Source organism: Mytilus californianus, unplaced genomic scaffold (genome assembly GCF_021869535.1).
Source record: "Mytilus californianus isolate M0D057914Y unplaced genomic scaffold, xbMytCali1.0.p SCAF_17, whole genome shotgun sequence".
NCBI lineage: Eukaryota > Metazoa > Mollusca > Bivalvia > Mytilida > Mytilidae > Mytilus > Mytilus californianus.
Window position 1 is genome coordinate 5,412,607 of NW_026262659.1, and position 26,069 is coordinate 5,438,675.

The 26,069-nt window shown below is 32.4% G+C and overlaps 1 protein-coding gene across 1 annotated transcript in view; it reads right to left on the reverse strand.

The window, feature by feature from the left end:
- LOC127726283 (sushi domain-containing protein 2-like) overlaps positions 1-6,965 on the reverse strand; it is a 50,857-nt gene extending 43,892 nt beyond the window's left edge. Inside the window, exon 1 of the mRNA XM_052233597.1 lies at positions 6,725-6,965. The gene's annotated coding sequence lies outside the window, so the exon portion shown is untranslated. The remainder of the gene's footprint in view (positions 1-6,724) is intronic.
- Positions 6,966-26,069: the final 19,104 nt, after the last annotated feature.

Below are 26,069 nucleotides of genomic sequence, written 5' to 3' on the forward strand. Positions count from 1 at the left end.
AGTACCGATCTTAGAAACAACTATTATAAAGCAAAAGACACATACACAGTACCGATCTATGAAACAACTATTATAAAGACAAAAGACACATAAATAGTACTGATCTAAGAAACAACCATTATAAAGACAAAAGACACATAAATAGTACCGATCTAAGAAACAACTATTATAAAGACAAAAGACTCATACATAATACCGATCTAAGAAACAACTATTATAAAGACAATAGACACGTACATAGTACCGATCTAAGAAACAACTGTGATAAAGACAAAAGACACATACATAATACCGATCTAAGAAACAACTATTATAAAGACAAAAGACACATACATAGTACCGATCTAAGAAACAACTGTGATAAAGACAAAAGACACATAAATAGTACCGATCTAAGAAACAACTATTATAAAGACAAAAGACACATAAATAGTACCGATCTAAGAAACAACCATTATAAAGACAAAAGACACATACATAGTACCGATCTAAGAAACAACTGTTATAAAGACAAAAGACACATACATAATACCGATCTAAGAAACAACTATTATAAAGACAAAAGACACATACATAGTACCGATCTTAGAAACAACTATTATAAAGACAAAAGACACATAAATAGTACCGATCTAAGAAAGAACTATTATAAAGACAAAAGACACGTACATAGTACCGATCTATGAAACAACTATTGTAAAGACAAAAGACACATACATATTACCGATCTATGAAACAACTGTTATAAAGCAAAAGACACATACATAGTACCGATCTAAGAAACAACTATTATAAAGACAAAAGACACATACACATTACCGATCTAAGAAACAACTATTATAAAGACAAAAGACACATACATAGTACCGATCTAAGAAACAACTATTATATAGACAAAAGACACATAAATAGTACCGATCTAAGAAACAACTATAATAAAGACAAAAGACACATACATAGTATCGATCTAAGAAACAACTATTATAAAGACAAAAGACACATACATAGTACCGATCTAAGAAACAACTATTATAAAGACAAAAGACACATACATAGTACCGATCTAAGAAACAACTATTATAAAGACAAACGACTCATGCATAGTACCGATCTAAGAAACAACGACTATAAAGACAAAAGACACATTCATAGTACCGATCTAAGAAACAACTATTATAAAGACAAAAGACACATACATATTACAGATCTAAGAAACAACTATTATAAAGACAAAAGACAAATACATAGTACCGATCTAAGAAACAACTATTATAAAGACAAAAGACACATACATAGTACCGATCTAAGAAACAACTGTTATAAAGACAAAAGACACATACATAATACCGATCTAAGAAACAACTGTTATAAAGACAAAAGACACATACATAGTACCGATCTAAGAAACAATTATTATAAAGACAAAAGACACATACATAGTACCGATCTAAGAAACAACTATTATAAAGACGAAAGACACATACATAGTACCGATCTAAGAAACAACTATTATAAAGACAAAAGACTCATGCATAGTACCGATCTAAGAAACAACTATTATAAAGACAAAAGACTCATGCATAGTACCGATCTAAGAAACAACTATAATAAAGACAAAAGACACATACATAGTACCGATCTAAGAAACAACTATTGTAAAGACAAAAGACACATACATAGTACCGATCTAAGAAACAACGATTATAAAGACAAAAGACACATACATAGTACCGATCTAAGAAACAACTATCATAAAGACAAAAGACACATACATAGTACCGATCTAAGAAACAACTATCATAAAGACAAAAGACACATACATAGTACCGATCTAAGAAACTACTATTATAAAGACAAAAGACACATACATAGTACCGATCTAAGAAACAACTATTATAAAGACAAAAGACTCATGCATAGTACCGATCTAAGAAACAACGATTATAAAGACAAAAGACACATACATAGTACCGATCTAAGAAACAACTATTATAAAGACAAAAGACACATACATAGTACCGATCTAAGAAACAACTGTTATAAAGACAAAAGACACATACATAGTACCGATCTAAGAAACAACTATCATAAAGACAAAAGACTCATGCATAGTACCGATCTAAGAAACAACTATCATAAAGACAAAAGACTCATGCATAGTACCGATCTAAGAAACAACGATTATAAAGACAAAAGACACATACATAGTACCGATCTAAGAAACAACTATTGTAAAGACAAAAGACACATACATAGTACCGATCTAAGAACACTCGCATTTACTGACATCTAATGAAAAGCCAATAACAAAAAAATAAATATATCATAGTCTCCCAGACTAATTACTTGTAGTAAAAGACATTAATTATCTATTTTGTTATAGATTCAGGTGCCGATTTAGACATCAATAAATCTGGAAGGAATCCTGTCGTAATCTAAACGTTGTGATAACAAAAACGATGAATTATATGCCATGAATGGTTTCAATAAATTAAACAAACCACATCTGTTTATTTTTATAAGTTATTCCATAAATCATATTACACAAACATGTATAACGAAGCCTATGAGAGAGGTTTAGGTCCGTATTAGTACATGCAGCTATTTGAAATAACATAACTTATTTTTTTCCAATCGGAAATAATGAAATAATTTATAAATGTATTACTAAGGCCATTAATTAATTTTACATAATGAAATGCCTGGCAAAAAGGTAATGCAAGCACACACTTAAATGTTGGTATTTGAGTAACAGGACAGCACCACTACATAATAAGTGAAATTAAAGAATTTGAAAAATGAGGTTTTTTTTTTGTCTTTGAGAAGGTTTTGCATTAATTTCCCTTCATTTGAATACAATAAAAAGCCAGAAGGGCAGCACAATTAGAACCCATTGCAGTATTGCGATATTTGTTTAAATATACAAAAATAAAGAAATAGGTTGACGATCAAAACGTGCAGCATTTTCATGATATCGTCCTCGGTGTCTTATTGTTGGAATCCGCTTGATTCATCGCAATTTATATCTACGATTTCCATATATGAAAAAAGAAAGGAAAAGAACTTTCTAATGAGAATATGTATTCGATCCTTTAGTTCAGCACGGGAAATAGTAGTGTAGAGCGTACAAAATAGTTTGATATTATTGCATAACTGTAATGTAGTGTTTGAAGATTGAAAATTGGTTGATGAATTTATATATAGAATAAAAAAAATCAGTTGTGATCAATCGTTGTTAATTTATATGTTATATCAAGTGGACGCCCACTTCCCAAAGAATATGTAACAAATACAATTGATCACAATATTGTTTTTGTGTTCCCATTTTCATTTATCTAGGTCGATTGAGAGCCCTTGTATTTGTCCTTAGTATATAATCAGTTGTAATGCTATCGTAATTCACATCAAATTTGGAAAGGTTCGATCTTGTTCAACTGAACTTTTCGATTTTATCATCGTTTCCTTAACGTCCAGTGACAAATATTTCATGAACTGCAATAAGCCATTCCAATAATGTAAACCTCCAAAAAATGGAGGGGAAATAATCTCTGTGGTTAGTTACATCCTCGTCTTATGTATAAAAAGAATGTCTTGTACTGAAACCAATACCTTCAATAATCAATCAGTGATTATTTGTATATTAACGACTTACATAACTCAGCCAGTGTGTTTAAATTTCGCTATTAATTTACATAATAACATGAAATTGATATGCACATGTTATTGAAGTGTATACCATTGTTAACCTACAATATATTTCATATAACAGTTGCAAAATAAGATCTTAATTCAATTTATGATTTTATTTTGTCGCTATTTAAAAAAAATATTATAGTTATATGGTGTACCTTTCATTGTGATAAATCTAATTCCGACTGGCCGTATATATATATATATATATATTCATATAGGTGAACTTTCGAGCAGGAGGCAATTGACCTATTACCTTAAACAATACTATCTTCGAAAGAAAGAACCGAAATGTTCTAACACGAATAAACGGAATGTTTTCACTGTGGGTTCCGTAAGGAAATTGATACACGTTCTGTTTCACCCACCAACACCCACCAAATAAGTAAAGGTCAATAGTGCACACATTTGTAACAATAATTTTGTAATTGAAAGAATGTAAATCATTTACGTACGTTGGTCTTATACTATATCATTGTGAATTTATCTCAATAAATATAGTCATTATCTTAGCAAATGAATTGTACCCATTATGCTTAATTTAAATGTATCTGCGTATTAATTCTGCAGAAACAATGCAAGCATAATAAACTTGAGGCTCTCAAGAGCCTATGTCGCTCATCTGATTCTACTTAGGTTTTGGAAATCATGTAAAAATAGATCAAAATCATAACAGATACCCTAATAATGATTGAGGCCAAATTTGGTTTAATATTGGTCCCTTAATTTAATCAAAAGCAGAAGAATTTTTTGTAAAGTTTACAGAAATTACCAATAAATTCATTGAAATTGTAGAAAACGACTTTATAAGGACAATAACTCAAACAAGATGTCATTTGACAATTTTGCTTATTTTGATTATGTGTAGATCTTCTTTTCTTGATATTTTTGCAGTTTACAGTATATCTCAATCTATAAAGATACATGTATTAAGGTCTTCATCAAGGAACATTTATGCCATGTTTGGTTTCATTCCATTCAGTGCTTCTCAAGAAGAAGCATTTGTATGTATTTCCCATAGGGTCTTATGTTAAACTAAGTCCCCCTGCCTGCGGCCATCTTGGATGATGGTTCGGCTACAAAGTAACAACACTTGGTCAGAACCTCGTTAGGAACATTCATGCCATGTTTGGTTTCATTTTATTCAGTGCTTCTCTAGAAGAAAGCATGTGTATGTATTTCCCTTAGGGTCCTATATTAAACTTACTCCCCCTGCTGGCAGCCATCTTGGATGACAAATCAGCTACAAAGTAACAACACTTGGTCAGCAATTCAAAAGAAACATTCATACCATGTTTGGTTTCAATCCATTAAGCGGTTTTCACGAAGAAGACATTTGTATATATTTCCCATAGGGTCCTTTGTAAAACTAAGTCCCCCGATGCAGCCATCTTGGTTGATGGATTTGCTACAAAGTAACAACACTTGGTCAGCACCTCATAAGGGACATTCGTGTCATGTTTGGTTTCATTCCATTCAGTGATTTTTCAAAAGAAGACTTTTGTATGTATTTCACATAGGGTCCTTTGTTAAACTAAGTTCCCCGCTGGCAGTAATCTTGGATGATTGATTGGCTACAAAGTAACAACACTTGGTCAGTACCTCATAAGGAACATTCATGCCATGTTTGGTTTCATTCCATTCAGTGGTTCTATAAAAGAAGACATTTGTATGTATTGTCCATAGGGTACTTTGTGAAACTAAGTTCCCCGCTGGCAGCCATCTTGGATGATTGATTGGCTACAAAGTAACAACACTTGGTCAGCACCTCATAAGGAACATTCATACCATGTTTGGTTTTATTCCATTTAGTGGTTCTCTAGAAGAAGTTCAAAATGTAAAAAGTTAACGACGCCGACGACGCTAAAAAGAAGGAACACTTACTCACAAACCAGCACAACTACAAAATGCATTTTTACCAGCATAATATCATTTCCTCAGAAAACAGCACAATTCAAGCATTTATTTGTAAATAATTCGAGCAAAAACGCACACTCAAATAATTCGGGCAAAAATGCAAACTCATCAAGCAAAGAAATATCATAACGAAACTGCAAACAAGTGTCTATAATATATATATCGGGCCAACAGCACAATAGGAAGTATAAGAATAACATTATACAGTTAACTTCATCGTAGAACAAAATGTACTAATAACATCAGCCATGTGTAGATGTATCAACCCAAGAAAGTACGAGCACGCTATACCGTTTTTATTCCCAAAGGGAAGAACACAAAGTCCTGTTTAATTCCCCAGGAAACAACACATTATTTCAACTTTTGGTAGCACGAACCTAACCAAACACCGGGGCTGATTTTAAGTGCACATAAATGGAAATTAGATATTGCTTATATTAACAAGTGGCACCAGTCTTGTTGGTCTAAAACAAGCAAAATCGTAAAGGTCTTATTAACAGCCCAAAAGCATCTTCATGTATCTACAGAATATTCAAACTGATATTAACGCGCACTTATATCTTATGGTACCAGTAAGCATTTGTATATGAATACATTGTTTCCAGAAGAAACAAACACATATCTGCAGGCATATGACTACGATGTCGCGTTTGCTAGTTGTTCAAAAGAATCGTTAAAGAGATTGTCTTTACCTTAGCCAGTGTTTATCGGCATTGAGTTTTGTTATGACACATTTAAAATTAGAATATTTGCTGCACTGAATTCCTAACGCACAGTCATTGCATGATTCACCCTCGTACGTATATAAAACTAACAGAATGATTCACTCCTTACATGTACACCCATAAACACTTAAAAGTATAATTTACCCCTTACGAGCACACAAATTATAGATGGATTCAACCCCTAATTACATGCATACAAAAAATATTTCACCCCAAATGCGCATAAAAACTTATAGAATGATTCATCTCCTCAAATACACAATTGAACGATTCACCCACTAACGTAAGTGTAATGATATATACACAATCGTATATGTAGGCACTATATTTATTTCCAGGACGAAACTAGTTAAACACCGTTTGAAAAAAATATTTGAATGAAAGTTACTTACTGTTTTGTGCTATTCTCGCCGTCAGGAACCTAATTCCCGAAAAAAGATTTTAAAACGGCAAATATGTATAACGACGACGAGTCTTGTAAGCAACATACACTAGCCATTTGTTATGAAGCCTGTGTATGGTGTTATTATTTAGTCATATATAAATTGAATGATCATTATTTCGGAAAAGTTATAATTAAAAAAATAGGAAGTTGCTCTGTAGTTTTACAAAGATCCTCCCTTGGTGTTTATTATACACTTATTTTGTATTTAGTTATAATGTCCTTCACAAATGTATATGAGCTCCAACATTATTACTAAGTACAAAATAAGTGACAATACTGACATTTAAACGCTACACTTATTTTGCATTCATTATGTAATATTGGCATTAACAAATAGATGGTAATTTCAGATAATTTTACAAAAAATATGTTAATTTTGATTATTAGCATATTTATTATATTATGAATTAGTATACTGGTATTTGTATATACCATGCTGGGTACTTTTAATCCTTTATAGGCTATTTATGTATTGTATAGGTTGTATTGAGATATATAGTTTGCAAAAGAGAGGTGAACGATTCTCAAGGGAAATTCGAACTCATTAGTTGAAAACAAACTGACAATGCTATGGAAAAAAACGAAAAACGACCAAAAGACAAACAACCGGATACAAAATACAACATAAAAAGACTGTGCAACACGAACCCGACCAAAAACAAAAAGTGATCTCAGGTGTTCCGGAAAGGTAAGCTGATCCGGCTCTAGAATTGGCACCCATCGTGTTGCTCATGTAAGTGAATACCCGGTGATAATTCTAATTCGGTAGGTCACATTCATTGTACCAATAGGCTTAACCGTATTTGGCACAAGTTATCGAAATGTTAGGTTTTCATATCTCTTCACCTTGAATTAGAGTTTCAACTGTTTTGATTTGAGAGCCACTGATACGTATGTCAATGCTGGTTGGCTGTATTGTCATCTGTAAATTGCTTTAATCGTGGTATAAACGCGATTTTCTGAATTGATTCGAGTATGTTTAAAATGGTGCTGATCTTTTGATGGATAAATACAAAATAAATAGTCCAACCCTACAAACCTCATTAATGGTTTAATATCTGTTTTTGTCACTTAAAGACCATCGCGGTTCGTGATAGATCTTTCGCCATCCATGTAAAATATTTTTTAACCTGTCTGCACACTGATCGATTTAGATATTCACAGATTTTAAAACACTTTGCTTGCATTAAAATTGTTTTTGTTGACCTCTGTATATTTAGTATGAATTCACGTGTACAAGTATTGTTGTCTAAAGCCTCGGATCTGGATGTATTGATAATTAGTGAATGGATACTCATCTCTCAAAATACCAGATACTCATCTCTCAAAATATCAGATGCAATTATTAAACAACGACGACATGAAAAGTTTCTCAATTAATCTATCAATACAACTTATAACAAGCCTTATTTAAACCGTTCCATGATAGATCATTATAAATCTATATATAATATTTATGTAATATTGTTTGACGATAAATGAAAAATATGTACGAAAAAGGCTTTTGGTAAAAACCACTGAGGATATACATAACATGTCGTTATAGAGAATTTTGCATCTGTTCCAGACCATATGAGTATTTGGACCATACACTTTTTTCGTTCGTAAGTGAAACCACCGTCATTTTGTTCTTTGTTTAGTTCCCTAAGTGTCTGTGGGTAAAACAGTTGACCTCTAGATCTTGTTCAATAGTTCAATAAGATATTTCTTATTAGTGAACTATAAATTTAGAAACTCTTAATTTATGACATTTTGAAAGGTCACACGTTATGTCATTTACATTAAAAGTAACTTTTCAACCTTCATCGTGTTTTAAATTTACCTGAACCATACGCGTATGTTATTACCATACGAATATTATTAGTTTCATAGTGTGCTAGTGACCTAATACGGTATATATGGGGTCAGTAAATTCCATATGGGGTGAGAGCGAAGCTCGAATCCCCATATGGAATTTACTGACCCCATATATACCGTATTACATCACTAGTAGACTATGTAACGAATTTATCTTACCGACTATCTTAACGTGTGAAATTTAGACTAGTGACCTATCAAAATGAGCAAGTCTTCAATACCGTTAGCATTAAGAACTTACTTCCATTGATCCTACAAACACAGATGCCAACAATAACAACTTGTTAGGTTTTAATGTGTTTTATGAATTTATTTCAATCTTCATCATCAATTTTTTCGTCTGTTGAAACCTTTAAGATTTTTTCTCAGTACCGTTTTGTTTTTATAAAGGGACGTAACACCACTAATAACTGTGTATGAAATAAGCCCCGCCTCCCTTCTTACCTAATATGGAATATACACGGTCTCCACGCGGACGCTTTTAACCAATCATATTCCTAGAAATGTATAGGAGGTAAGATAAATACGCATATGGTCATGACCATACACGTATTGTTCAAATACTCGTATGGTCCGGAACGCATCCATTATTAGTAATTGTATGTTTTTGACTTAATTGAGTAACCAAAGTAGCGATACTGTTATAAAATATGAGTTGTATTTTTGTATCAAGGTACATTTGTTACTGTCAAATCTATTTAAAGCCTGCATGATATTTTCGTGTTCAATTCTGTGTTACCTTTAAGTAACAATTGTCCTGGATGCTTACTTTTACTGAAATACAGAGTGCTGTGACATCTTAATACAACTGAAATGCTGGAAACCTTTAATGATTGGCTTTTGTATGCTATTTTTTTCTTGATGCGTGTATTACATTGTTAATCTTCAATGGATGTTGGAGATTCTTGCATTCTGAGTTGTCTGGATACTGACCTCCCGAAATGTTAAGGAGCTGACAGCCCGACATATCAAGGTGTTGGCAACCCAAATGTGAAGATCAGTATATCCAACATGATATTTGATGCCGAACCTCGACACTTTAATGGTTATATAACACACATTTCGGGTTAACCATGCATGAATTGGTTTTAAGAAAACATAAATTGTAAAATAAAGTCAAATTGATTTTCTGTTGAAAAGATCACTGTCGGGGTGCCTTTTTGTTTTCTTTCTTATATTTGGTCACAATAATGGCTCCATATTAATAAAACTTGTCTGGTTTTTCCCTGCATTACATTACTAAAAAACTTTTGATGACTTCAGGGAGGTTGTGACTTTAGATGAGATTTGTAATTGTGCAGAGATATTCAAAGACAGCAAGCATGATGAGTACGGACTTATTCGAATTACCTAAACCAATATTCATAAAATATAATATTCGGTCAGTTAATGTATATAAATAAAGGCAACAGTAGTATACCGCTGTTCGAAACTCATAAATCGATAGAGATAAAAACAAATCCGGGTTACAAACTTAAACTGAGGGAAACGCATCAAATATAAGAGGAGAACAACGACACAACAAAAACACAACATTAAAATGTAACACACACAGAAAAATCTATAATATAACAATGGCCATTTTCCTGACTTGGTACAGGACATTTTAAGAAAAAAATGGTGGGTTGAACCTGGTTTTGTGGCATGCCAAACCTCCCGCTTTTATGGCAACGTCAAACACAACACCAAAACGACAACATCACATGACAGGACCACAATACAAATAAATATATACACTGCGGTATGTTCTATAACTAATCAAAGGTTGATGATAGCGGTTTGTCTTATTCCGATTGGGACATTTTCAGTGAGTGTTGATTCTCATGGCGTGGGTGATGTATGTTCTATAACTAATCAAAGGTTGATGATAGAGTTTTGTCTTATTCCGATTGGGACATTTTCAGTGAGTGTTGATTCTCATGACGTGGGTGATGCATGCATAGTTGGAGACATTTGCTGTGTCGACACATCCGGTCTCACTCCGTCTGGAGTTCATGCGAATCCCTCAGTTTATTCCTATGTATGTAAATGCCAGTACCAAGTAATGCATATGACAGTTGTTTGCCATTCGTTCCGTTGGTTGATATAGTTGAGAGTTTAATTTTGTCTGGTGTTATAGACTTCCTTCTTTTAAAATTTACCTTGGAGCTCGGTATTTTTGTTAATAAATTGTATTAGTAGTTTGGATGCCAGCATATAACCAAAAGGTATGTTAAAGAAAATTAATATTAATATACTTACATTCATATGCTGATATGTCAATATGGAACTTGATAAAGTTAAATTAGCATCCATAAAAGACGATGATGCAATTGCAAATAGCTTTCTTCATTGTCCGATATCACCTTTTACAATAAACATTTACTACATACAGAAATAAAAAGTGACATTTGAATAAAACAATTAAAAAGTTTAAACTATTTGAGAACCAATACCATTTGTTAATCAGAATCTCTTAACACAAGAGATGAAAAATATAAAGACGTTTGGTGTAAGATAAGCAAATGTTGACACTATAATAAAGACGTTTAGTGTAAGATAAGCATATGTTGGCACACTAAAAATGACGTTTAGTGTAAGATTAGCATATGCTGACACTATAAAAAAACGTTGGAGTAAGCTAAGCATATGTTGACACTATGAAAAAGACGTTTGGTGTAAGATAAGCATAATTATGTTGACACTATAAAAAAGACGTTTGGTGTAAGATTAGCATAGGTTGAAAAACATAGAAAAACCAACATGGTTAGAATATACATATAATAACATAATTACAAACACAATTCCATTTTAATACTCTTTTCATGGTTAGAAAATAATAAAATGACACCATTACAAACTCAATTCCAATTTTATATTCTTGTACGTGTCTACAATAAAACAAATTTGTTATATTTTTAGAAATTAATCTGTGATAATACAAACGTCATAAAAATACGTCACTTTTTGTGGCGTTGATATATTCGTGTGACGCGCAGTTTATACTTCGTTTGTTGTGTACTGGTGTAATGTCGTAAATTCATGGGGGGGTGTCCGTTGTTATTCTGTGGTTTACATGTTGTTATGTACTATTATATTATTTATTTATGTATTTCTCTGTTCTGGGTGTTCTTGCCGGTGTTCTTGCATTTTCTTGTATTGTATTCCTGTCAAGTAATGTCATTTTAGTGGTATTTTTAACATTGCAATATAAGCGGGAGGTTAGGCTAGCCATGAAACTAGGTTCAACCCACCATTTTTTCTTAAAATGTCCTGTACCAAGTCAGGAATATGGCAGTTGTTATCAAATAGTCCGTTTCTATGTATGTTGGCGTTTGTTTTTGTTGCAGTTCAGTGTTTCTGTTGTTCCGTTGTTTTCCTCTTATAGTAGATGTGTTTCCCTCGGTGTTCGTTTGTAACCCTGATTTTTTTCTTATAATCGATTTATGACTATTGAACAGCGGTATACTACTGTTGTCTTTATTTGACACTATAAAAAAGACGTTTGTGTAAGATAAGTATATGTTGACATTATAAAAAAGAAGTTTGGTGTAAGATAAGCATATGTTGACACTATAAAAAAAGACGTTTGGAATTTGATGCGACTGTCATACAAGTGAGAGGTTTAGCGCTATAAAACCAGGTTCAATCCACCATTTTCTACATTTGAAAATGCCTGTACCAAGTCAGGAATATGACAGTTGTTGTCCATTCGTTTGATGTGTTTTATCATTTAATTTTGCCATTTGATTAGGGACTTTCCGTTTTGAAATTTCCTCGGAGTTCAATATTTTTGTGATTTTACTTTTTGGTGTAAGGTAAGCATATGTTGACACTATAAAAAAGACGTTTGGTGTAAGATTAGCATATGTTGACACTAAAAGAAAAGACAATATAATGAACTATGGAATAAAATGTTAATATTTTTAATTAAAGTTGCAAAATTTCAAATAAAGAAAAACAGAATGATTATAAAAATTCGAATGAGGCAAATAGCGGTCTAATAGCATATGAGTATTTTAAAATGCAATTGTGAACCCATTATTCCGTGATTATTTCTGTAAGACGGGTTTTTTTTAGGTATGTGGTATGGTTGTGTAAATGGTGGAAAAATTGAAGGTTTTGATGGAATTTTTTTGAGAGAATGACCGAGATTTTAAATTTTCCAGAAATTCTTTTGAGTTTTTTAGAATCCTCATATGGTTAATGCCACTACGCGAGTTAATGGTGTCGCAATATTTTTGTAATCTCTCTTTCACTGCGGACAAAATTTTGGTTAATCTAACGGACAATTCATTTGTAGAGCAAACAGATGAGATAGCAATGTACCGTTGTTTGTACGGGGCTTTGTGAAGGTTAGGTATCCAATACAAATCATGGTAACAATAAAAAAAAAAAACAAGAGGGAATCGTATGAACTGTAACAAAAGAAAGACTGGGTGGGTTGATATGACCAACATTTCCTGCTATGCATGTATCAACCGCATTAAATTTGGTTTAATAAAAATCAACCTCTTATCTCTAATCAAGATCATTTGATTCAGAAATACTGTCTTTCATAACGACCATCACAGAAACAATCGAATATGTCCTGACATGGTTCTGATTAATTAAGGAAAAAGGGGCGGGGGATGTTGCTTTTATAATTTTCCTTATAAAGTATTGTTTCGAATTGTTCAGTTTTTCGTTTATTTCCTTTTTGATTATAAGATGACAAGGTTGAATTTGATTATACTGCCATCTCCGGCTGTATGTATTTTGCTGAACGGTCATGAACTGTGAGTACGTTGTCCCCATTTAATAGAAAAATATAAGATTATCGGTCTTTAATTATCAATAACTTGTATAAAATTAAAGGCTTTATAAATAATGCTGTTTATTTTTGCCGACTATCTTATATCTCAATAGTATAAAACTAGTTATTTTAGCTTTGCTTTCTTTAATGACCATACCAGTGTTAACGATCTTCTTCTTGTCAGTGTTTTTTACGGATTAATTACTAAGTAGATAGAGTTACAGAACATATATCTTCTCTATGGCAATGAGACGTGAACATACATACATCTATACTATTAAACTAACGATGACTTTGAGGTCCTTTGTTTACTATACAAATTTCAGATACTTTGTATTCCTTATAATTAATTAAAAATATAAAAACATCCAGCTTCTTTGAAATACCATACATGTATGTTATTGATCGGTCAGTTTACGGATCTGTAGAAACGTGAAGGCGTGTGCTACAAAATTTGGCATACTTTTAATTGCAGATTACAGCTAATTGGTTGTCGGAAGTTTGGTAGTACAAAAACGCATATTTATGATCTGTGAAACGAGCAAATTATGTCCTCCTATTTCAATTTCATATTCATTTTATTTTGTTTTGGAATTTCAATAAAAGATGAAAAACAAGATCTACCGTCACATTCCTTTTTACGTTGTTTATCGTCTTAATTACTTGTTATAGTGTTCTTTGTATTTGTCTTTGTATATATTTAACCTTTACTATTTATAGATACAAGAAGATGTGGTATGAGTGCCAATGAGACAACTCTCCATCCAAGTCACAATTTGTAAAAGTAAACAATTATAGGTCAAAGTACGGCCTTCAACACTGAGCCTTGGCTCTCACCGAACAGCAAGCTATAAAGGGCCCCAAAAATGACAAGTGTAAAACCATTCAAACAGGAAAACCAACGGTTTAATTTATGTAAAAAAACGAGAAACGAGAACCACATCAACAAACGACAACCACTGAACATCAGGTTCCTGACTTAGGACAGGTGCAAACAAATGCAGCGGGTTTAAACGTTTTAATAGGCGCCAACCTTCACCCTACCTGAAACAATAGTGTAACATCACAACATAGAAAGACACACTATAAAATATCAATTGAAATGGCTTAACTCAATCAAAAGACATATTAACAAAAACAAGTGAACATACACTGAACGAATATATTTGATCTATGACACAATGTATATACAAAATTAATAAAACAAAAGGGTTAGATGTAAAACAATATCAGAAAGACAACCATATCCTTGGACAAAATGCCGTCAAATTAAATAACGTACACAGGTAAATAAAAATAATTGTGTTGTCAGGTATACATGGAGTACGGAAATAATTTTTACAAAATAAATAATTTTGTTGTTCCTAGTACGAGAACAAAAGTGAAAATTAATCGTCATACTGAACACTTATCAAAGGTGTTACATATTAAAAATAGTGAGACTAGATATAACACAGAAGTTAACCTGTTAATAAATATGTATAATGTAATATATAGATAGAGTAATCTCTATATAGAAAATGAACGTGGATGTGTATTTATAAATCCCAAAAAACTTTTTGAAAAGAATACAAATTTAGGTATGTTTAAATCTACTGATGACAAAATCGATATTTACGCCAATGTAAACTATACTCAAAGATCTAATTACAACATTGGTAAGATAACCTTCACTAATAAATTTGTTTAAGGGTTCGATGAGTTTACACGAATCACATAGTGATTTCCGCGCTTTTAGTACAATATTACCGTAAAATTTAGGATGTGAAATACCGATTTTGATAAGTTTTCTACAGGTACAGCCAAATTTACTAATCAAAGCTTTGTATCTATGAAAGAATTTAGTAAAAGGTTTTAGCAATTTATGGTAACGAAATCCCTGACTTAATAATTTACAAGTGATGCATTGATTACTTTCGTTAAAATCTATGACTTCACTACACACAAGGGCATAACGAACGAGTTGGGATATATAAACACCGTATGATGGAGCCAAAGGAACATCGCCGTCTAAAAAGGCAAAATTAACAATAGGGAATGAAAAATCGTCTCTTTTGTCGTAAATTTTAGTATGGAGTCCATTTTTGGTAATATCCTTTTGACGTGGCTTAGAATTAATACATCCTGTCATTGTGTTATTGTACTATGGTCATTTTTTGTATTCTAGACTTTCATTTTTGCTTATGTGCTTTGTTTATAGAGTGTCTATGTGCCATTTGGTTTCCTTTGATGACATAGTTGTTTGTTTCATAGTGATTAAGATCATAACACAATGTTGACTGCTTTATCCCAATTTTTGACATTTTTACATATCATGTCTGTTTGTTTTGCTCACGCATTGTTGTCAATATAATGGAATACTATGCGAGGTTTAGCTAGCTATGAAACCAGATTTAATCAACCATTGTCTACACAAGGAAATGCCTGTACCAAGTCGGAATATGACAGTTGTTTTCCATTCTTTTGATGTGTTTGAGATTTTGATTTTGCCATTTGATAAAGGATTTTCCGTTTTGAATTTTACTTGAAGTTCGGTACTTTTGATATTTTACTTTTTACCCATATTACATATTAGCGTCCTTACATACAACGTTAGATTGCTGGGTCTGCAAAATGTTCCACAAAATCTCTTTTTTAAATCATAAACATTTATTTTATCATCAATCAAAGCCGAGCTTTGGATTGACCGTAAAATACCTACTCCATGGGTTGTGTGAATCAGATGTGGATACTAAACAATTACAAAGATCCTTTGGGTTTCTTCTCTGGCAATTTTTGTAACGCATTTGACTTTTCTACGCTTGACACTCTTATTCCTCAGTGTAAACTTTAATACAGAATAAAAGAACCAACCTTGTTTCAAAAAGAATAGCCAACGAAAATTCAAATATCATCTTTGAGGAAGGGATAAATCATACTCCACACACAAAAAAATCACTCTGAAGCTGACATCAATGAGATGCTTAATTTATTCTATTGTCAACATATTTGTTACGTTTGTATGATGTGTTTTGAACCAGATATTCGGAGTTCCTATGTGAAATGACTGTGCTCTTCTTCTTGCAAACTTGTTCTTTTATTCAAACGAGGCAGACTTTATATCAGAGTATCTCACGAAAAATGATGAAAAGAATATAGCATTATCCTTTACATCACGTTCGGCTATGCAGATGACGTACTTTCACTAAATAATTCATATTTTAATGGACATGAAAAAAAAGGAATGTATTCCATGAAATAAAGGATATCACATATCAGTTAAGTCTGACTCATATCTTGACTGCTATCTTGGAACTGGCAAGAGTTGACTGGAAACAAAACATTACGACAAAAGAGATGATTTTAGTTCGCAAATTGTGAATTACCCACACTATGTAACAACAATCGAGCAGCACCTGTGTTTGTAGTATATATCTCCCAGTTGAAACGATATTCCAGAGGTTGCATTTGCTTTTTTTATTTCCTTGATAGACGATTGCTGCATCCAAGGAAGCCAATAAATCAAAGGTTCATCGTGAAGAAGTTAAAGTCATCCTTTCTAAAGTTTTTTGGTGACTTTATGATTTGCTGATCGTTATGTAATGTATATGTCATACGTCACCACGGATATGTTCTAATTGTCGTACTCACAATCCTTTCATCTCAATTTCGACATCAAAATCTGAAGCAGGATGTGCTAAAACTGTCAGATTACCTGAGATCAACACCGGATTCTGAAAGGGTTCGCGTCGCTTAACCTTTAGTTATCTACGAAATATAGTGTTTTTTAGACTGTTTTGTCTTTTTTCGTGTTTTACCATAGTTTTGTAGGTTTTTAGTCGACTCATTAATTTTGATTGTCCCTGTGGTATTCTTCAGATAATTATTTCCTAACAATAGATTGAGCTATTTTATGATTTCTTAATCACCAAATTACGAGAGAGAGTATAGACCCCATTACAAAAATCTATCAGTTATATGTTCTTCGTTCACATAATTGAGTTTTCGTATGGATACTGTTATTCCTAATTATATGAAAGAAATGTGCATAATCCACGCGTTAAGAAAGATTTAAAAAGGCATGATAAAACACTACTAAACCTCCCATTTCATTTTATTTATACTGCAATTTTACCTCAGGCATTTGTGGATTTCAAATCGTGTTGATGAATTGTTTGATTGATCCCCTTAAGTTACGAAAATAAGTCTCTTTGTTATTCCTACAAGAGAAACTTAATTTTATTGCTTAGAAAATATTTAAATAATACTAAACTAATGATTTGACTTACCAGTACCTATTGCATACCGCATGAATCGGTCGACTATCACACGATATACCCTTCTTATAAGACAAAAATATCACTATAAACGTACAATAAAAAAATTATAAAAAATGAAAATAACATTTGTATGTACTGAATATTTATGACACAATTTAGCATAAAAAGAAATAAGTAATATGAACTTAAGGTACATTTGAACAGAACTTTGACAAACTTTTTACCATTTTTCCGGTGATGTCAATAACATACACAAGGGGTGGGAGTGGAATAACTGATAGTGTAAAACAGATGAAATACTGACTGAGGCAAAATAAGCTGTACTGCAAAAATATATATGAATAACTACATTTAGTTTTACCCCGTGTCCCTTCACATACAGTGTAGAATTTAAAATTTCATTTTGAAATTAAATATTCTCATCCTGAGATTACCACAGAATTCCGGTAGGGTTCGTCTTGCTCAACCTTTAGTGTTCTATGTAATGTAGTGTTTTGAAGACATTTTTGTGTCTTGTTTTTTCATTTTTCGTGTTCTGCAATAGTTTTATCGGCTTTTCGTCGACTCTTGAATTTTGATTGTTCCTATAATATTCCATCCTCATGTTGCTTTTGTCAATAGAACTTACTAACATCTATCATTACTTTGTTCTTCGGTCACATAATTGTATTTTCCTATGATTTTAATAGGCATCAACAATTTAAAAGAAATGTGCAATTCGCGCGAAAGATTTCAAAAGGCATGATAGAAACTACTGTTGTCATAAGAAAGATTCTATTCCATATGGTTTATACTGCAAGTTTACTTAACATCACCTCAAGCATGTGTAGATTTTGATTGTATTTATAAATTGTTTGATTGGTCCCCTGTTTATTTTTCTAAACAGTTCGTTGAGAGTTTTACATATGCTTTCTCGATTGAATTATTTTTACATTTGTCATTTCGGGGCCTTTTATAGCTGACTATGGGGTATGGGCTCATTGTTGAAGGCCATACGGTGACCTATAATTGTTAATTCCTGTGCCATTTGGTCTCTTGTGGAGAGTTGTCTTATTGGCAATCATACCACATCTTCTTATTTTTATTTTTACACGAATAAGGCCGTGTTTGCATGGGCTAAACTCGGAGTGGTGTTAGAGTAAAATAAACTTTTCTACGTTCCAATTGATAAAAAATAAAGTTTACATGTATGTAAATCAAGTTTGGTTACATGCAGTCGCAAGTGAATTTGGGCTTTGTTTTGGTTAAGTGTAAATGGAACCAGAAAGTGGATTTAATTATGGATATATATGAAATAAACATCTCTGAAATAAAAATTATAAATAAAAGAAGTTACCAGTATCCTTAAAATTTATTTACGCTATAAAGATGATGTTCTCTCACTAAATGATTCAAAATTTGATGACTATGTTGAACGCATCAATCCAATCTAACTTGAGATAAAGGATACAACAAATACAGTTAAGTCTACCTCATATCTTTACTTACATCTAGAAATTGACAATGAAGGTCGGTTGAAAACAAAACTTGTTTCCCAGTTGATACGATATTTCAGCGCTTGTTTTTCCTATCATGATTTCCTTGATAGAGGGTTGCTGCTCACAAGGAAGCTATTAAACTAAGAGTTCTAAGTGGTGAAATTGAAATCATCCCTTCGTAAATTTTATGGACGCCATCGCGAGTTGGTTGACCGTTATGGAATATCCGTGTCACAGATGATAGCGGATATGTTCCTAATGTAGTAACTACAATCCCGTCCCCTTTTCCCCGAATGTGACCTACCGAATTAGACTTATTACCGAGTTTGTACTAACACGAGCAACACGACAGGTACATGTGGAGCAGGATCTGCTTACCCTCCCGGAGCAACTGAGATCACCCCCAGTTTTTGGTGGGGTTCGTGTTGCTCAGTCTTTAGTTTTCTATGTTGTGTTTTGGGTACTATTGTTTGTTTGTTGGTCTTTTTCTTTTTTAGCCATAGCCTTTGTTAGTCTTGTAATTTTATTTTAATTTTAGTTCATATATATGTTTTGGAGTTTAGTGTGACGTCCATTTGTACTGAACTAGTACACATTTTTTTAAGGGGCAAGCTGAAACCCGCCTGCGGGTGCGGGATTTTCTCGCTGTGTTGTAGACCCATTGGTGGCCTTCGGCTGTTTTCTGCTCTTTGTTCGGGTTTTTGTCCCTTTCACACACTCTCCATTTACATTCTCAATTTGATTGTTATTTGCTTTACGTACAGTGACAAATATTTCATGAATATTCATGACGAGAACGAATAAACAATTAATGCAATAGATATGACTGCTATAAGGAGTCGACCTGGATAAAATTAAAGTAGGGGATTTAGAATGCTACTGGAAAATAAGGACATATTTGATAGAGACAGAATGTAAGACTTGCAACAGGCTACCTACGCATCCCTCACAGAGTTGTTGCAAAAATTTCTTTACGGCGGAGAGCGTAGTACTTTCTCTACACGATGAAACTGATTTAACTCTCATTATGACCAGACGTGATGGTGGATGTATACATATCATGCCCAGCCTAAGTCAACCATTGAGGTTAATAAATTGATGGCAACAGGACCATGTGCAGAACCAATTTAATAGTATGTACAGGAAAAAAAAAAGTTCAGGCATTGGAGGATGCAAAGGTTTGAAATGCAGTAACCCTAAGTTGCTGAACATTTCATTCTTTTTTGCCTATTGCTACGCTGTTGTTGTTTGTTGTTTGTTTTTGTTAATACGTAATCATGACGTCCGTAGAACTCTCAAAATATACTCCAAATTAGAAGAACAGTTTTCATAAGATATTGACCTTTCACCTTTTTCTGTGTGAAGAGGAGGGGGACCAAACAATTTTTCGATTTTATGCAAGACCTAAAAACAAATATATTGTTTTCAATAACATCTTGCATTTCAGTGGCATTTTGTTGCGGTTTATCATATTTATTCATTGTTTGTTGTTATTGTAAATTTTGTCTTTGTGTTGTGCTGTAGCACCACTGTCCCGGCTTATTAGAGAGTATTTTGTCTTTGTGTTGTGCTGTAGCACCACTGTCCTGGCTAATGAGAGGGTTCGGTACCTACTATTGTTTTGTACATTACTCAGGCCGTTATTTTTCTGGTTAGAATTGTTTTACATTTGTCATTTCTGGGCATTTTATAGCTTGCTATGCGGTATAAGCTTTCTCATTGTTACCTATAGTTGCTAACTTTTACGTTATTTGTTCTCTGGTGGAAAGCTGTCTCATTGGCAATTTAATCAAGTTTTCTGCGTCAAACTACTATAGAGATTAACAGAAACATTTCTAATTAAATTCTATGTAATGACCATTCACACAAAAAAATAATAGTATTATAAATTAAGTGACATGTGTATATACATATTTATTTTATTTGTCCCAAAATATTGACACGCAATCTAATACACATTATTCACTTGAAATCGTCTTCCCGAATTGAGAGGACTCATCCAGAAACTGAACAAGAAATGAAAAATTCTAATGCAATTTTTATGTAACAATTTTTTTCATTGGCTAACATTTAGCATCAAATCCACGGTTGAAATGTCGTAACTAAGGAGTGAGCCGCCATATTGAATTGCTTGGATCAACAAATGTTTGATTACTACAATATAATCGAAAATAAAACAACACCTATCCAAAAAACGCCGTTTTGATATGATTTAATCCAAAATTGAATCGTAGAAGTAACTTAATAACCTTCAGTTTGAACGTTGTCTTTTGTATGACGTCACCTTTAGCCATGATGTTTATGCGCAAAAATCATTCTTGAATTTTCGCGGAATTTTATTTTATTTCAAATTTAAAGATATGCTTCAAGTTCTATTTGCAACGTTGTCTTCAAGCCTATGTGTTTTTCTTTTTTTTTTCCTCATTCACCTAAGACGAAATAAAACCCCAGGAAAAGTAATAAGAGAGGACTACATTTTGAAATATATATAAAACTTGCCATTAGTAGCTGCTAAAAGTTATAATTTTATCCTCCTCGTTGTCCGCACAGAAATCGGATATATCTGAATACACATTTGATTTTAAACCAAAGTTTAAAACAACACAATCACTATTTACGACATCACTTTCTTCTTTTCTTGCATTAAGAATATACTTTCATCGTCTTTATCCATTTTGAAACACCAAACGCACGTAAAGGTATTCACGGAAAGTATATAAAGTAGTCCTAGCGCACGCAAAAAGCATGATACACATGCACTGTGTCTTCGTGTATCTGTAGTTATACATGTTGTTTACCATCAACTGTACTTTAATTTTGTCTTTTGTTTATTTTTGTCTATTGTTTAGTGGAGCTTCTGTTTAAAGGGGACAACATGTAGGATAATATTAATAAAGTTAATCCACAAAACGATTTACACACTTGACGACAATAAAAGTTTGTATTTGTTTCCTTTTTTTCACCTTTTTTGACATGTTAAACAATGCTTTAAGATATAAGCCTCTATTAGTTCAATCTGTCCAATATTTTATAGAATGGACTGTTATCGGCTTATATCCTCTACAGAAAATCGTTTCATATGACTTTAAGTTTCTTTTATCGTAATTTGTATCAAAAGCCTTACAACTTCATCAACTCGGAAAGAGTATCAACGTCTTTCATTTTACGTTTTCCCATTGTCTTGCATAATCCTCGACTGAATTCATCCATTAGTATAATTTTAAAGTTGTTTTAAAAGTTTATCGATTTTGGTTCAGTTTATGGAACTTGGTTTGATGGATTTTTAAGTAAAGAATTAGTTTGTTTTTATCTGGTTTCTTTCACATTCATAAGATTATGTACAAAGCTAGGAGAAAACTTTCATTTCTGTGGGTAAAATAATGAGAGCTAAAATAAGCAAACCGTCTGCCGTCAAGTTCTTTGGAATATTGTGGAAGACGAAAAACTATTCTCACTAGATGGTGATTCTATGTTTGAACACCTTAATCTTTTCTCTTCAGCATTCATTTAAAGTTATATATAACTCATTAATAGATGAAAACTTATTTAATGCAAAAGTCAGGATAATGCATTCGGTACACAAAAGGTTTATGAAGCTTGAATACTATATCTAAAATGGTTGGAATTTTTATGGAATATTGTATTGGAATAATATTGTTTTTTAAGTATACGTAAGAGTTCGACAGACATTTAGCAAATAGTTAAAAAGATCAGAACAAGCCTGGTATCACATTGATACCTTGATAAAACATGTAAAAATGTAATCCTAGTCAATAACAATATCTTTCTACTAAATGAAGGTTTTTGTTCTTTTTACGATCCCGTGATCAAGTTGACACTTTTCCGTGATTTTCTAATAGAAATACAAATTGCAATGTTTTGCTTTTATTTTTGCTACCTTTTTTAATGATATAGTTCTGTTACATGTTTAATATTATTCTCTATCTTTGTAAGTCTGTTTCAGTCTTCAGACAATTGATAACGACTTTATCTTCTATCAAATTCTAATTAATATGTTGGCGATGAGTATTTTCTATTTTGAGTCTGTTATATCTTTCTGTCCTGTTTTCCCTATAAAAGATCACGATTAAATTTAAGATGTGATTATTAGAAGTTGGGAAATGTCGTATTGTCCGAGATTATGCTGTAGGACCATTTTATTTCATGATTATAGACAATAAAGACCACATTACAATGTAAAAGTCTAGGAATATATTTTGGATACAATTATCAAAAATGTCGGGGGCCTCGGTGGCCGGGTGGTCTAAGTAGTTACTATTTAATCACTAGCCAGTCAACACTGAGGTTGTGAGTTCGAACCCCACTCGTGCGGGTGCACTCGACTCCAATCTTAATTGACTAGGATTGTCAGTTTTCCTATCGAAGGTCGGTGGTTTTCTCCGGGCACTCCGGCTTCCTCCACCAATAAAAACTGGCCGCCACGAAATAGCCCAAAAGCGGTGCTTTAAAGTGGCGTTAAAACACCAAAAATCAAATCAAATCAAAAATGTCATAAATTAGACACAGAGAAACAAATAGTTAAATGTGAAAAATTAATTCAAGATTGGAACAAACGAAACTTAACATTTATAGGAAAGTAACTGTAGTAAAGTCTTTTATTTTACCAAACCTAACATACATTGCATCAACACTAAATGAAATGAAGCAAAAGTTCAAAAATTTGATATATAATTGTATATGGAGTGGAAATAAAGATAAAGTTAAACGTACTACAATGTACATTATGTAAACCATATCTTGATGGAGGATTACAAATGATTGATTTAGATTGCTATCTAAAATCATAACAAATCAGATGGGTTTTAAAACTTAAAAAAAAGGAAAATGACAACTGGAAAATTATCTCAAGATTTTACCTTAATAAATTTGGGAAGGACTTTCTTTTTTTGTTCAGAATGAATTTAACAAATGTTAACATGCTTAACAAAATAAATTTTAAATATTTACCAGAATTCTATTAACAATTAATTAAAACATGGGTAGAAGTAAAAGGAGGTCAAACAATCATACCAAGAAACTTTCTTGAGGTGAGAAAACAACTTATATTGGGAAACTATCTTATCAAAGAAAATGGGAAATGTCTGTTCTTTAAAAACTGGATTGATAGTAATATTTTGTACAATAATAATATAATAGATGAAAACGGATACATCTCATCAGATAAACCCATAGGAGTTTTAATGTGGAAAAGAATCTTCATATTAAGATGGCTACAAATTTTAATTCCACTTTTAACTTTATTCTTAACTTCTTTGAAAACAACAAATTTAAAAAGTTTAAATGGAAAAAAATACATTATATATTACCCTGTAATGAATTACTTCATAAATTGTAAATAGTACCATGTAATTCGTGCTTCCATTGTAAGCAACATGATGATAATAAACACTTCTTATTTTCCTGTTCATATAATGGTCATTATTGGCATAAAATTGACCAACTATAAGCTTTTCTAAAAATTGATAAGCATATACTAAGTCTTGAAAGTTTAGTAACAGGCTATACAATTGAAGATGAAGCTTATTTAGTTATGAACTATTTATTGACTATAATTTTCTTTTCCATCTATAAATCATATTATATGTCTGACAAGAAAGAGAAGGTCATTGATATCTTTTAAATCTTCAAAAATGAAATCTGGGACATTATTAACATTAATTAAATCAGAAACAAAAAAACCAAGAGAATAATACTTAAAAATGGGAATATTTCGAATTCCTTTAGTGTAAGTTAGTGATAGTTATTAGATACAGTATGTATGCTGACTTCGTTTATACACGACTGCACATGTGTCCAGTCAGTTTCGTGTATTAACTGAAATCCGCAATTTTATTGCGATCTCTTTTACAATTTAATATAGCTTCACTGAATCAGTATCGTATTAAATATGTCTATTCCTGTTTACGGTGCAAACTTATTATACGCAGGTTATCAAGTTGATTACACAACATAATGCAACGTTACTGCATACATGTATTGAAGACCACGTGTATTTTCGATCCTTGATCATAGAAATTAACATTACTAATAATAAAAAATGAAGTAGTATACATAATGTGTGAAAACAAAAACATTCTCACCTCATCAATTTAGACTTCTTTTACACTTTAGTCGTTTAAACAAAACAAAAAAGTTCAAAATTAGCTATCGTCGACAATAATCAACTGATGAAGAGTCATGCTACCAAAAGATCATCATCATTTTAGCGGTTCAGTGAAGCTTTAATAGAATCGTATACTATATAAGTGAAGAAACGTAGCGTATTCCAGTAAACATTTGATTATGTAAAACTGTTCTAATAATATTGAGAATGGAAATGGGGAATATGTCAAAGAGACAACAACCCGACCAAAGAGCAGACAACAGCCGAAGGCCACCAATGGGTCTTCAACGCAGCGAGAAAATTCCGCACCCGGAAGTGGTCCTCAGCTGGCCCCTAAATAAAATTGTGTACTAGTTCAGTGAAAATGGACGTCACACTAAACTCCAAAACATATAAATGAACTAAAATTTAAAAACATACAAGACTAACAAAGGCCAGAGGCTCCTGACTTGTGACAGGCGCAAAAATGCGGCGGGGTTTTGTGAGATCTCAATCCTCCCCCTATACCTCTAGCCAATGTAGATTAAAGAAACGCATAGCAATACGCACAGTAAAACTCAGTGTATATTTTAATATATCTAACTTTATAGATCTACTTTATTGAATATTTAATAACTAATATATAGGGATAATTAATTGAAGCTGTAGATTTAGTAAATTGTTAACATTAAAGGTGCAATAAAATTGTTTAATTTGTGTAAAAAAAAAATGATGTCGGATTAACTCATCTTAGATACCAGGATTCAAATGTGTGTTGCGCCAGACGCGCGTTTCGTCTACAAAAGACTAATCAATGACGT